General features: G+C 50.0%; 1 protein-coding gene across 1 annotated transcript in view; it reads left to right on the forward strand.

The window, feature by feature from the left end:
- Window positions 1–9242: 9242 nt before the first annotated feature.
- Window positions 9243–15624, forward strand: part of LOC119965585 (collagen alpha-6(VI) chain-like) — a 165075-nt gene continuing 158693 nt past the window's right edge. Inside the window, exon 1 of the mRNA XM_038796376.1 lies at window positions 9243–9298. The gene's annotated coding sequence lies outside the window, so the exon portion shown is untranslated. The remainder of the gene's footprint in view (window positions 9299–15624) is intronic.

Genomic DNA, 15624 nt, shown 5'->3' on the forward strand with positions numbered 1-15624 from the left:
TCTACACGCAGACACGGGAAGAACGTGCAGACTCCGCCAGTGACCCAAGCAGGGAATTGAACCCGGGTCCCTGGTGCTGTGAAGCAGCAGTGCTAACCACTGTGCTACCAAGGAGATGCATGGAGAAATCAGTTCAGTCCATAAGAGGGTCATTCGGGAGTCTGGTAACAGCGGGAATAAGTTCTTTTTAAATCTGTTAGTGCGTGTTCTCAGACATTTGTATCTCCTGCCCGACGGAAGAGGTTGGAAGAGCGAATAAGTTGGCAAAAAGTTGCAATAGGAGTGATAACAGGTCATGGGGATGTGGGGGACTTGGGGGTTTGAGGGACCATGGGGGGGGGGTGGGTCGAGGGGCATGAGGTTGGCATGGGTGGGGCATGGGGATTACGTGAGGTGGTAAGGATTTGAGAGCTGTTTTTTCTTAATTTAAAAAAAACATTAAGCCAACACAGTGCCGGAACGCAGAAGCAGACCTTCCGTCCAGCCCACCTTCACACCAGGCAGTTCCTGCACTTGTTCCAGAGTTGGCAAGCCTGACTTCCAATTTAGCCTGCCCCCATCACCCCCGCCAACCCAAAGCCCCCGCCCCGGGGTGAAAATCCGACCTTCGAGTGGCCGTTTTCACAGAGCTGGGAATTGTCCCAAGCAACCCCAGCCCAAAGCAGAGACTCCCTCCTTGGGTTTTACAAAGACCAAAATTCTTAGAGTGGAAGATCAAGATGGAAAGGTAATGAGGAAAGTGGATCTTTAATATAAAGACGTCCAACTAGCGAATACTATCATCTGTCCACCAGTTGCATGACATTCAAAGGAGGATGTGAGAAAGATATGAACTGACCCATTGTTGTGGTTGGAAATATTTTGCAGACGATGAAAATTGCTTGCTTGAAGGAGAGTATGGGATATGTATATGAGGAACAGCATGTGCAAGGAATAATGAAAGGTAAGTTAGAAAAGACCAGATTATGACTTCAAAGTGAGCGACGAAAGGGCCAGAGGACATAACTATAAAGTAATGAAAAGTAAATTCAGAACAGAACGTGAGGAAAAATGTTATGCATTCACAATCAACCAACAGCAATAACTAATAAAATAGTGCTGGGATTAGTCCAAGTATAAACCACAATTAGATACCATGGAAAGAATATTTATCGGTGAATGGCTATTTTTACACTCTTTTCTTGATGTTTCTCTTCTCCATTCTATTCAGCTTTATCCAGCTCAGAAGTTGATTCCCTTGAGAAATAAAATTAATTCCCCCTCCCCTCATAAAAGGGAGTTACGCTACAATGCATTGAGCTAGATTAGGGTGGTGGAGTTTTGTGACACGTAAGACTGATTTATAGCGAAGGACAATGATTCCAAGTACTCGAATGCTGCTCCTTAACTTTACAACATTTATTTTTGGTTGTTGGTTTCTTGTGCTGCTTTTGTTTTCATCACTTTCCATTGACAGTGAATGTGCGTAGAATCTTTGAAGCATACAATGTAGAAGGAGGCCACTCGGCCCATTGTGCTGGTGACAGATCTTTGAAAGAGCCATCCAATTCGTCTCACTCTTCCACCCATTCCCCATTGCCCTACAAATGTTTCCACTTTATCCCAATTCCCTCTTAAAGGTTACAACGCCACATGCTCCCATCATTTAACCAGGCGACAAATCCCTTTGAGCGGAAGGGCCACTGAACCTTCCCACTTGGAATGAACCAAAGGTAAGTGGCAGTGGTTAGGGGGAGGGGATGAATTGCCTGGGGGTTGTGAGGGGGCATAGATCAGAGTGGGATGAGGGCAGTCCAGAAATCTCTGAGCCCTGAGGGAAGGGGATCTCCAGTCAGAAGGGGGCTTCTGATGGAGGTTTCTCTCCCCCCCCCCCCCCCATCTCATTTCCCACCCAAAATTGAAGTTTGTTCAATTTCGGGCTTCCCTCCGATCTATCATCGGCCCGTCAGCCTAACAAATTGAGGCAGGGTGGAAAAATGCCCTCGAGTGGCCAGTGAGTGACCATTTAAGGCCATCCAAGGCATTGCCTGCTCCGGTGTAAATGGTGACCAGGTCAGGGCAGGTGAGATCTTTTTGGGGTGGCGGGGGAGTCTGATGTATGCAATTAAATACCCCCCCCCCCCCACCTCAGAATGTACTGGGGAAGCGTAAACCTCTGGTCATAGAATGAATGATTTTGCAATGAGCGACCATCGATATGTAACAGTAATTCTATCCTGGTCTATTCATAAACTATTCAAGTTTCATAATCATTGCTTTGTCTGTCCCATTATCTGTGTTTTTCATACTATACTAACCTATAGGCATATCTTTATCCCTGTATCTACTGTCCTATCTCTACACCAACTCTCTGTTGATAAGCATAGTGAATTACAAATTATTTTCAACTGTGACACTTCTTACCATTTATATTTACAATAATAAATATGCCAAATCTTCACTCTGTTCACCAAATAAATATGATCTTTAACCAAGAATTCTAATACGTAGGCTTGTGCCTGAAAATATATGGTAATTTGTTTGTGGGGAATTTACCAGCTGTTCACGCAGGCTGGATATTTCGGTCTCACCGACGCCGTACAGGTTTCCTGGCGATGAGGGCTGCAGTCAATGGGAAATCCTGTTGACAAAGGCGGAACCAGCAAATTCTGCTGGTGGGCCGCCTCTGTCGCCGAAAAACATGCGACTAGTTGCTCGCTAAATCCCGTCGTTAGTGTTTGATTGTGACATAAAGGTACCCATCACCCATAACGGATTGTGCAAACATGTTGTGGGTTCAATTATTAAGACGAGGCAGATGAGAACATTTATACAGATACATAAAGCTTGAAGACATCAGAGCTGCAGGATTGTGTGGGTATTCGACTGAGAAATAAGAGGTAAACTAAAACTGAGGGTGAAATTTGCCGCCTTGCTATGCTGCAAACGTGGTCCGTGGTCGGGAGGGGAATTGGCTGTCCTCCGAAACCGAGGTCCGTGCCCAGTGCCGATTCAGGCGTCACGCTCCGGTCCCTCACTGGTGGCGATAACGAGGTTTGGGCCCCACGCTGGTGGCAACATGCAAAATCAGCATTCGTATTCATTTAAATGTGATTAGCGGGTTGGACACAATGGGCGCGATTCTCCGCACCCCACGCCGGGTGGGAGAATTGCGGGAGCGCTGGGCGAATCACGCCACACCGCCCTGGCACCCCCCCGCAATTCTCCCACTTCCCCCAAAATGGCGTGTCGCGTTTTTCGACAGGCCGCTCGGAGAATCGCCGCTCGCCGTTTCTCACGGCGACCGGTGATTCTCCGGCCTGGATGGGCCAAGCGGCCTGCCGAATCCAACCGGTTCACGCCGGCGCCAACCACACCTGGTTGCTGCCGACGTGAACAGCGTGCGACCTCTGTGTGTGGGGCCTGTGGGGGGCGGAGAGAGGATCGAGCACATGGGCGTGCTCAGGAGATGTCTGGCCCGCGATCGGTGCCCACTCAAAAGACGCACTCTTTTCCCTCCACCGCCCCCCACAGCCCCCACAAGCGTCAAGGCCCGGCACCCGTGATTCACGCGCACCGCCGCTCCTAGCCCCGGGGGGGGGGGGGGGGGGGGGGGGGGAATAGGGGGCGAGGAGCGGTCTCCGACGCCGGAGTGAAACACTTCGGGTTTCACTCCGCGTCGGCTGTTTGTCTCCCGATGGGAGAATTCCGCCCAGTATTCTCGACCCTCCCATGATTCACCTCTCCGCACAGGCGGAAGTCTTGCGGGCGTGAATTACTACCGAAGCTGTAAGCGCTGGCTGAACCGAGGTCCCTGGGCCAAGCCCACCCCCAATATCTGCCCATTCACCACCCTCTCTGGCTGGCCCAGACCAGCCCATCCCTCACACTCTGACAGAGCAACGAGGCAGGTTGAAACATTGTGTGCAGGTGTTTATTATGAAAACATATATACAGATTCGTGCAATAGCCCCTATCATTACACTATGCCCTGCACCCATGCTACCTTAACTGGTGTCTAATTTCTGGCCTTACGGGCCTTAATGCTATGCTTAGGTGGATCCCGAGACAGTACAGCAGATGTGGAGGCGGCCTGCTGTGATTCCTGCCCTGTGACCTTGATCCCCGTGTGGCCCCGTCTTCTGGGACGATTGGGCCTGGATGGGCCTGGCTGCTGCTTGGGTGTCCCAGGTGGTGTGGTGCCGCCCTGTTCTGCCCGCTGCCCATGTGATGCGCTTGGGACAGGGCTGTGGGGGGTCCGAGGTGCTGTGGTGTTTTACCACCTCCCCTGCAGGAGTCACCAGCATGGGCTCCATCACCTCCTCCTCCCTCGGGGTGACCGATGGCTCCTGGAGCACACCATGGGATGGGGGTGTGAGCGAAGCTACGCCTGAGGCTCCCCCTTCACCTGGCACTACCAGTCCTGGAGGCCCACTCTGGTCTTGACCAGGTTCTGCATGCTCGCAGTTACGGAGCCAGGGAATGGACCACCTCTATTTGGGACTGCACCACATCACATTGCGACAGTGCCACCACCTTTTGGATATGTGCCACGTCGGCCAGTGCCTGGACAATGAAGCTGACTCTCTAAGCCATGGTCCGCTGTGCCTGGGCCATGCTCTGGAGAGGAGCCGCAATGTCCAAGTGGCCCTAGCACGTGGCTTCCTGTGAGAGAGTAGCCCTGTCCTAAGCCTCGGCCACCGCCTGCACAGAATGTCTCAGGCCTTGATCATATTGATCCATGACCGAAACCTTCACCCCCAAGACCTCTACCGCGGCCGCCACCTGTGCGGTACGAATGGTCGGCGCCACCTCCAGCTCCTGTACAAGGTTGGACTCCTCCAACTGCACCTACAGGTGCTGGATACCCCCCGGCAACCCCTCATCTAGACCCTGACTCTGCGACTGCACCTCCACAATCGATGGGACTGTCTGTTACAGAAGCCTGAAACACGTCTGGGCAGCAGCTAGTCCCTGGGTCAGCCCACCCTCCAACCAACTGTCCCCTCAGGAGTTCCTACCTCCGCCTGCTGTACCAGATAGTGCCTTAAGAGCCCCTTCAGTAATGTTCCCAACCGAGGTGAGTGTCTCTGGGATGGTGGAGGGTGTTGGAGACAGCTGTGACGGGAAATCTGTGTCATCCCCGGACTCGAGCTCCAGGGTGTCTTGGAATGCCGGTCGAGGTTGGCACTTGGGGTTCTGCCTGTGGCTGGGGTTGGGGTGGGCGACACCAGAAAGGCCCGCCCAGTCACTAGCAGCTCCTGTAAGACACAAAACAAGATGCCTGATTGTATCGCGGGCGGGCGGATGTTGAGGAGGGAAGGGTGTTCGGGAGGGGGGTGGTGGTGGTCGTGGTGGAGCGGGGGTGATGTGAGTGTGGGGGTGGTGTGAGGGTGAGGATGATGTGAGGGTCGTCGAAGGGCGAGGGGTGACACACGTACCATGGGGAATCGCAACCCAGCGGGGTCTCACTTCCTCGACTGATGCCGACCTCCACCTGGCGACTGCCCTTTCTTCGGGCCCTTCCACCACGTCCAATGCCCTCTGTTCCGCTGCGATGAAGGGGCCGTAGGTGCAGCGGTCCCCCTCCAGTCTTCTCCCGCTCCCGGGGGGTATGAACAGGGGGAGGGGGGAAACAGAAAATGCACAGTGTTAGACAGTCCAACGCATGCAGCCTAGTGGCTGGTTAGCTTTACATTCAGTGGCCAGGGCACCCGGCCTTGGTAGCCAGTATGGGTGCCAGCAAGTTGTGCAGGGTGGGGAGTTGGCTACTCTCTGGGTGGGGGGTAGGGTTGCGAGTGTGTGAGAGACGGAGGTTGCTGCCAGGGACACAGTGCTGCCTACTCACCCTGGCTGCCCTGAGGATGTTCTGCAGATTTTCCCTGCACTGCGGGCCGGTCTGGACGGTGTTGCCTACGATTCTGACCACCTCTGCCAACTGCGTCTAAGCCCGGCGAACGGCAGTGGCTGGCAGCCTCCTTACCACCTCAGGGTGCATGGTCGGCTGCCTCTCCTCCACGGCATCTAGCAGGATCTCCTGTTCCACGTTGGTGAACCTCAGGGCCGTGTGTCTTGCTGCCATATTGTTGGCTGGGATGGTGTGTGTGGCGAGTGAAGTGTGTATATGCGACAGCAGCTTGTCAGCCTCCTGAGAGTCAATCACGGACCTGGCAAATTTGGCACCGTTTCTCATTGGAATCGATTGTGTTCCACGTGTATTAGCCCCTTAACAATAATAGAATCGGTCAAGGTGCAGCGCCAGTTTTGCTGCCGCAGAACACCCCACCCCGGCATCAGTGTCAGGAATGGAGAATCCAGCCGATTGCCTTTGATGAAGATGAGAGTCTCTTTTATAAAATACATTTTTTCATCTCCATTTTTGGTCTTTCCATGTTGGACACCATATCAATTGATGAGAGACCTGTTTCTAGGCCTCCACTCTGAAACTGGCCTTTAAGACATTTGTAAGAACAGGCAGGCTATGACTCTTTATCTAACATTTCCCTGTTTGTGTTGAATGCCTGGTGTGCATTTTGTGTCTCTTCCAGGGAAAAATAACTGGGCATGTGGCGGTTAGTGGAGTGGTGACCCCGTGTATTTTACTGGATGGAAAAATGGGAGCACAGTAGGTGTAACTACGTTGAACAAGACTGAGTGCACAATCTGAAGAATGTAGAATGAACCATCAGTAAAAGAGGGCCAACAGTTGGTTGATGAGTGGAGAAGATCATTGATATCAAACAAGTGATAGGACAGAGTGCTAGAGAGCCCCTGAATTGGTGAGAAATGAGCCATATAAAACATAAATAGAGTGATTTGAAAATAAATTAGATATTAATAACACAGCTCTAGTGGGAGACCATATTATGGGACTCACTGCGAATTGCACAATAGCAGATCCCGCTTTTAACTTCGTCCATTCCCATAGATGGCCATTTTTGAAATGACGCTCTATGTTTTAGATTCCTTCACCCAATGAAAGAGTAAATACAGGAAAGCTAACACATTTCTTCATCTTTTCAAAAATACCTTGATTCTATCACCCCTTAACCTATCTAAACTCATTGAACCGCAAGCCAAGATTGTGGAACCTGCCCTTGCCATTTAATCCATTAAGCCCTGGTATCATTCTGCTGAATCTATATTATGCCACCTCCATGTCCACAATATCCTGTTGTAGTTCTCCAGCCCGCTACCTTAGTACATACAGGGTCACCATGTCATCATGTGCTAGATGGGCAGCTGCAACCATAGCTTTCTGAGAAGTTGCAGAGCAAAGCTATTTTCATGAACTTATGACATCCCAATGCACTTTACAGTCAATGAATACTTTTGTGCAGGCTTGTTGTAATGTAGGAAACAAGGCAACAGATGTGTGCACAACTAAGCCTCAAAGTAACAATAAATGACCAGATGTGTTTTAGTGATGTTGGTATATCTGAAGGACAAATATGGGAGAAAATCCTGGTCTTCTTCAAAATAATACCCTGGGATCTTTTACATGTACCTGAGAGAGCCGATGAAGCACTGGATTGAACGTCTCATGCGAATGAAGGCATCTATCATACTGGGGTGCTCCTTGAGTATTGCACTGGAGTGTCAGCCAACTCAGCTGAGGTTATGTATCCCCTGGAGTGGGACCCAAACCTCAGGAGCTATCTTACCCTAAACTTACTGCATGATCCTACTTTATTCCAGTATAAACGGTGTTTGTACTGGGAAGTGGAGAGAGAGGACAGTGAAGACATTTGTTCTGTTTATTGTTGACTGTAATTAGTCATTTGGAACTCGATATTCAGGGAAATGCCGGGTGCCAAGGCGGGCTGTTTAAAAGTCCCTCATTATGCTTTCTCGGCTGAGAATCCAGACACCCATTAGAGTATGGAAACAGCTGCCGCTTCTCCCTCCCAAGGGAAAACATTGCTTGATTGACAGCTTTGGTTCTCTGATCTATTTTGTCTACTGCACGTTGTTTACTTGCGTAAGGTAAAGTCATTTGAAGTGCTTGACTTTTCTGCTACTGATACTCGAATGAGTCTGGTTGATTGATACTTTTATGGGACTGTAATGGAAGGAGTTTATTTTAAGAAAGTGGAAAGTTATGAATTAATGACTTTTTAAGAAGCTTTTTGAACACATCTTATTGTCACTATAGGGTTCATTGGTTCTGTACAAATTCCATAGTGGGTGAATGGAAATGGAAGCGCCATAGCTTGATATGGAGGTTATGAGGGGCCATGGATGGTGGGTGGAGGGGCATATCTTGGCACAGAAGTGTCAGTGGTGGTGTCAGGGGTGGGAATGGGGTATGAGGTGGCATGGGTTGGCATGGATGGAGTATGGGGAGTGCGGGGGGGGGGTGGGGGGTGAATGGGTGAGAGGGATAATGGCTGTACTATTTTCATCATAAATGGGAGAATGTTCCAGATAACCAAGGTGGGCCTTTTAAAAAGCCCACCTTGGCACTCTGCACCCCCTGTGGCTGCCTCTGCGCTGATTCCGGGGATGGCAGGCCACCTCCAGCATGCACCCGGACCAACCCGTACCAACCCAACCAAATTTTCTTAAAGGCTGCCGTTCCGTGGGACCTAGACGAGGTGAAATGGCAAAAGGCGAACTCTGAGGGTCAGAAGTAAGAATGTGCAGAGTGGTCTCTGAGAATCGGAACAGAGAGGTTAAGTTTCGGGATACTGACCATTTGTTCATCTATCCCTGATAAGTTGCCAAGGTCTTGGCTGAGGTTGAGGAGGTGTGGTTTGGAGGTCAGCTGTTCCAGTTTTAAAATGAGTTTCAGAGCTCAGTGTCTCAGCTCAGACACTGGTGAGGGACCGTACAGTAAGTGAATCCTTTTATCTCACAGACTTGTGCTGACAAATCCATTGGGATCTGAAGGATGTGTTTTTTTCCTAATGTAGACTTCCCACCTTTACGAAATGTAAATATGGTCTTGTACCTGCAGTGTGCATGAAGATATGTAACGGGGAGAGTTTTGGAGGGAGACTCAATGTCTGGGATAAAGATTATGATACTAGAGAGAACTTCCACCCTGGAACATAATTAACTACATTAACATGATTGGATGGGGACCATTTCTTCCAGATGCAGTGATAGCATACGGTTTGATTAAAACTTCAAAGTGAGATGTTTATCCTCAATCTTTGCTTCCTTTATAGTGCAGACAGTCAACTGAGAGGCTGAAAACACACATTTGCAGGGAAGTGAGCTGGAATTGTAAACAGAATTTAAAATATGTTGTCGTTTGCAGGTGTGACTGGTGGAAGTGGCGACGGCAGTGAAACCCCTATGTAGAGACAGGCAGGTAAGAAAAACTAATATCTCTCTAATATGTCTATCTGAAGAAACCACTCAGCCTTGTATTCTTTCAGCGAGAACAGGCTCTTTTCCGGTGGTAAAATAATCTTGGCTGTGCTAACATCTTCTGGTTGTGCGGATTACATTGTTGAACTGCATGTAAAAAAAGTTGAGTTTGAAGACTTTTAGAACTCTTTTTTATGTGACCCCTCTCGGTACTAAACTTGAATGTTGTGTGTTTTACTTTTAAAAGTGCTGCACAATAGTTTGCATGGGTGTTTAAATAAGAGTACAATAATTTTTTTAAAATAAACTTAGAGTATCCAATTATTTTTTTCCAATGAAGGGGCAATTTAGCATGGCCAATCCACCTAACCTGCACATCTTTGGGGTGTGGGGGTGAGACCCATGCAGAAACGGGAAGGATGTGCAAACTCCACACAGGCAGTGACCCAGAGCTGGGATTGAACCCGGGTCTTCAGTGCTGTAGGCAGCAGTGCTAATTGCTGCACCACTGTGCTGCCCATAAGAGTACAATAATAATTGTTTTATTGTTAGGTGGCACGGTAGTACAGTGGTTAGCACTGCTGCCTCACGGCGCTGAGGACCCGGGTTCGAATCCCGGCCCTGGGTCAGTGTCCATTTAGAGATTGCACATTCTCCCCATGTCTGCGTGGGTTTCACCCCCACAACCCAAAGATGTGTAGGTTAGGTGGATTGGCCACGCTAAATTGCCCCTTAATTGGAAAAAAAAATAATGTGGTCCTCTAAATTTAGAGAAAGAAAGCACTGCTGCCTCCAGCTTTGAATCACTGTCTGTGTGAAGTTTGCACGTTCTCCCCGTGTCTACGTGGGTTTCCTCTGGGTGCTCCCGTTTCCTCCCACAGTCCAACGATGTGCAGGTTAGGTGGATTGGCCATGCTGAATTGCCCCTTAGTGTCCAAAAAAGTGCAGATTAGGTTATGCGGTTACTTGGATAGGAGGGAGTGGGCATGGGCAGAGTTCTCATTCGAAGGGTTGGTGCAGACCCGATGGGCTGAATGGCCTCCTTCTGCACTGTAGGATTCAGTGATTCTGTGAATAATGCAGATGTTGCTGGAAGATGACTGGGATGATCTGACTGTTGTAACCTCTGAATTGGATTACAAGTATTCAGGTTGTATACTTAAACACAAAATTTCCTTGAGAGTGGGTGCTGGCATCTTTCAGCAACACCCCCCCCCCCCCCCCCCCCCCCCCCCCCCCGCATCAGTGTTGTGCAGATAGTTAATTCTTCAGGAAACTGTCACGCTGCTTCACGAATCATTCTCAGGATTTTACTTTTATCTGTCTGTCTCAGAAACCCTGGGCGCGATTCTCCGCAACGGCCGACGCCGGAGTGAAACCCGGAGTGTTTCACTCCGGTGTCGGAGGCCGCTCCTCGCCCCCTATTCTCTCTCCCCCCCCCTCAGGGGGCTAGGAGCGGCGTTGCATTGCGAGAAACCCAATGGCGTTGCGTCAAAGCGGCGCGCCGAGAATGACACGGCCGGCGGCGCCTAAGTGACGTCAGCCGCGCATGCGCAGTTGCCGTCTTCCCCTCTGCTGCCCCGCAAGACATGGCGGCTTGATCGTGCGGGGCGGCGGAGGGGAAAGAGTGCGTCTCTTAGAGACGCCGGCCCGACGATCGGTGGGCACCGATCGCGGGCCAGACATCTGACGAGCACGCCCGTGGTGCTCGATCTTCTCTCCTCCCCCCACAGGCCCCACACTTACCTGTTGCGCGCTGTTCACGCCGGCAGCGACCAGGTGTGGTTGCCGCCGGCGCGAACCCGTCGGGGTCATCCAGTCATCTTCCAGCAACATCTGCATTATTCATTATCGCAAAACGCGACACGCCATTTTGGGGGGGGTGGGAGAATCGCGGGGGGTGCCAGAGCGGCCCTCCCGCGATTCTCCCACCTGGCGTTGCGAGCGGAGAATCGCACCCCCTGTATGTCGGAATTTAACTGCTTTAGAAAGGAGGCTTCCAAGGAATTGCCTGTGATATATTCACTGGCAGCAAAAGTGCTCGGTAACTTTAATTCTCTTAATAAAAAGGAACAACTTGTTTTAATGTCCATGTTTAGAATTTTGTTGGCTGACTGAGGGTTACTAAATTAGGTGGTCACTGATTTCAAGTAGCGATTTCTGCTAGCTCTCCTAATCCAGAGCGGACACAGCTTTCTGCAGGTTTCCAACAAGGGAAATTGTATGATGATGTGTTGATGAATAGTGTGAGGGCTAAAATGCAACATGACAATGTACCCGAGATGATACAGTAAATAAAAAACAAGTAAAAAGATAATTAAAAATCATCCAGCCTACAACATTTTATGACAAATAAGCACAATGTAAATCCCAGATTCGCTGATTTACGTCACAGCCTAATTTACGAGGCAGGAATAAAGGAATAGAACATAGAACATAGAACATAGAACAGTACATCACAGAACAGGCCCTTCGGCCCTCGATGTTGTGCCGAGCAATGATCACCCTACTTAAACCCACGTAACCCGTATACCCGTAACCCAACAATCCCCCCATTAACCTTACACTACGGGCAATTTAGCATGGCCAATCCACCTAACCCGCACATCTTTGGACTGTGGGAGGAAACCGGAGCACCCGGAGGAAACCCACGCACACACGGGGAGGACGTGCAGACTCCACACAGACAGTGACCCAGCCGGGAATCGAACCTGGGACCCTGTAGCTGTGAAGCATTGATGCTAACCACCATGCTACCGTGAGGCCCCATTGCTATGCATGGTTGAAAAATTACATTTTTAAGAACCCTTCTGCCGAAATAGTTCATGCAATCAATATTAACTGAAAAACAACTGAGAATATGAATTTATGCGAAATGCTTCTGAAAATTAAAAATAAATTTGTTATTTATCAGTGAGCACAATTAGTAAACACTGAGATTTAAATAATAATTCGAGATGAAGCTTGACGGTCTTAAAATTGGATGATTGGTGACATGTTGCGCACGACCTAAACCACTTAAATGTATGACTGATATTTTAGACTCACTCATGTAAACATGGCGGACCAAGCTTTCCTGACCTTCGGTAGGTCGGGATGTTTACCTGCCCCTTAGTTTTTCTCTAACACTGGCCCATTTCTCTGTGTCAGGGATGTTCAAATATTTTGGGTTGGTGTTGGGACTATGTGTGGGACTGGGATGTGTAGCTCAGTTGAGGGCTGAGGAATGATGTTATTTTGCTGGAAGGAAGATTTAAAAGTGTCCTGATCTTTTTTTAAAAAAATATTTTTATTAGGGTATTCGCAATTTTGATAATAATAACAGCAACATAAACATGGCACAATAAATATTTCCACCCCCATCACAATCTTCACACCACCCAACAATAAAACAACAGTCTGGCCCTCCCCCTGCCCACCCCTTTTTTGGACTTCTGCTGACATTTTAATTTTCACCGAGGAAGTCGACGAACGGCTGTCACCTCCGGGTGAACCCTAGCATTGACCCTCTTAAGGGAAACTTTATTTTCTCGAGACTAAGAAACCCAGCCATGTCACGATCCCAGCTCTCTACACTCGGGGGCTGCGAGTCCCTCCACATTAATAAGATTCGTCTCTGGGCTATCAGGGAGGCAAAGGCCAAAACGTCGGCCTCTTTCACCCCCTGAACTCCCGGCTCTTCCGACACTCCAAAGATCGCCACCTTCGGACTCGGCACCACCCGTGTTTTGAGTACCGTAGACATTGCCTTAGCGAAATCATGCCAGAACCCTCTAAGCTCCGGACATGCCCAAAACATGGGAAGTCATTCCCGTGCACCTCGCACACCTGTCCTCTACCCCGAAAAACTTGCTCATCCGGGCCACCGTCATGTGTGCCCGATGGACTACCTTGAATTGTATCAGGCTAAGCCTGGCACATGATGAAGATGTGTTAATCCTGTTTAGGGCATCCACCCACAGACCCGCCTCTATCTCTCCCCCCAGCCCGTCTTCCCACTTGCCCTTTAGCTCCTCCACCGGGTCGATGTCGGATACTTTCCACTCTCCCACCCATGTACTGGAGACCACTCTATCCTGTATCCCCATGACCGCAGCAGCGGGAAGGCTGGAATCTGCCTTCTCAAAAAGTCTCGTACCTGCAGATACCTAAACACATTCCCTGCTGGCAATTCGAGGCTTTCTATTAATTGATCCCCCATCCTCCTAACACCTGCCCTCTGCCATCTCTGGAACCCACCATCCAGCCTCCCCGGTACAAACTGATGGTTATTATAAATCGGGGTCCAAACCGATGCTCCGTCCACTCTCTTATATCACCTCCACTGCCCCCAGATTCTCAGAGCCGCCACCACCACCGGACTTGTGGAGTAGGGAGCTGGCGAGAATGGGAGAGGTGCCATTATCAGTGCTCCCAAACTTGTGTCTTTACATAACGCCGCCTCCATTTGCTCCCACACCAACCCCTCCCCCACTACCCACTTCCTAATCATGGCTATATTTGCCGCCCAGTAGAATTACAAAATTCGGCAGTGCCAAACCCCCTCCCCCTCCCCCGACTGCGCTCCAGCAACACTTTCTTCACTCGCGGGGTTTTACCCGCCCACACAAAGCCCAAAATAACCTTATTCACCCGCTTGACAAAAGCCCTTGGGATAAAGATGGGGAGGCACTGATAGACAAACAGAAATCTGGGGAGGACCGTCATTTTCACGGTCTGCTCCCTCCCCGCCAGTGATAGTGGGAGCATGTCCCATCTCTTAAAGTCCTCTTTCATTTGTTCTACAAGCAGGGATAGGTTTAATTTGTGCAGTGCCTCCCATTCCCAAGCCACCAGGATTCCCAAATATTGAAAGCTCCTTCCTACCATTCTAAGCGGCAGCTCTCCCAGTCTCTTCTCTGCCCTCTCGCCTGGATCACAAACATCTCGCTTTTCCCCATGTTCAATTTATACCCCGAAAAATTACCAAATTCCCCTAAGATCCGCATAACTTCACCCATCCCCTCCAACGGGTCTGAGATATACAAGAGCAAGTCATCTGCCTAAAGCAAAACCCGGTGCTCCACCCCTCACCCCCTCCCTCACCAGCTCTTTCCAGGCTCTTAACGCCATGGCCAGTGGCTCTATGGCCAGAGCAAACAGTAATGGGGAGAGGGGACACCCTTGCCTCGTCCTTAGGCGTAGTTTAAAATAACCCGACCTCAACGGGTTCGTACGTACGCTAGCTACTGGTGCCTGATAGAGCAACCGCACCCAATCAATGAAGCCCTCACCAAACCCAAACCTTCCCAGCACCTTCCACAGGTCATCCCACTCCACCCGATCAAAAGCCTTCTCCGCATCCATCGCGACCACCACCTCCATCTCCCCTCCTTCTGAGGGCATCATAATAACATTTAGGAGCCTTTGAACATTGGCCATGAGTTGCTTGCCCTTTACAAACCCCGTCTGGTCTTCCCCTATCACCCCCGGGACACAATCCTCTATCCTTGTGGCAAATATCTTAGCCAGCAGTTTGCCGACCACATTCAGTAGAGAAATTGGCCTGTATGACCCGCATTGCTCCGGATCCTTCTCCCGTTTCAGGATCAATGAAATTGAGGCCTGTGACATTGTTGGGGGGAGGACTCCCTTCTCTCTTGCTTCATTTAATGCCCTCACCAGCAGGGGGCTCAATATCTCCGAAAACATCTTATAAAATTCCACCGGGTAGCCATCCAGCCCCGGGGCCTTGCCAGATTGCATGCCCTCCAACCCCTCCATTGTTTCTTCAATTTCAATTGGGCTCCCAGCCCTTCCACCAGATCCTCATCCACCCTCGGGAACCTTAACTGACCCAAGAACTGCCTCATCCCCTCCACCCCAGCCCAGGACTCCGACTCGTATAATTTACTGTAAAAGTCCTTAAACACCTCATTTTCCCCCGCTGGGTCTTTACTCTCCCTATCTCCCTGGCCGCCTCCATTTTTCTGAGCTGGAGCGCTAACGTTCTGCTTGCCTTTTCCCCATACTCATAGATCCCCCCCGCCTTCCTCAGCTGTTCCACCACCGTCCCTGTAGTCAACAGCCCAAATTCCACCTGTAACCTCCGCCGCTCCTTCAGTAACCTGGCATCTGGGGCTATCTCCTGTCCATCTGGAGTATCTCCCCAATTAGCCTATCTCTCACAGCTCGTTCCACCTTTTACCGAGATTAATTCCCGTCTGACCATTGCCTTCAAACCTTCCCAGACTGTTGCTGCAGAGACCTCCCCCGTATCATTTGTCTCCAGGTAGTTCTGGATGGACTTGTTCACCCGTCCACAGACTGCTTCATCTGTTAACAACC

This window comes from Scyliorhinus canicula, chromosome 5 (assembly GCF_902713615.1).
Source record: "Scyliorhinus canicula chromosome 5, sScyCan1.1, whole genome shotgun sequence".
In the NCBI taxonomy this organism is placed as follows: Eukaryota; Metazoa; Chordata; class Chondrichthyes; order Carcharhiniformes; family Scyliorhinidae; genus Scyliorhinus; species Scyliorhinus canicula.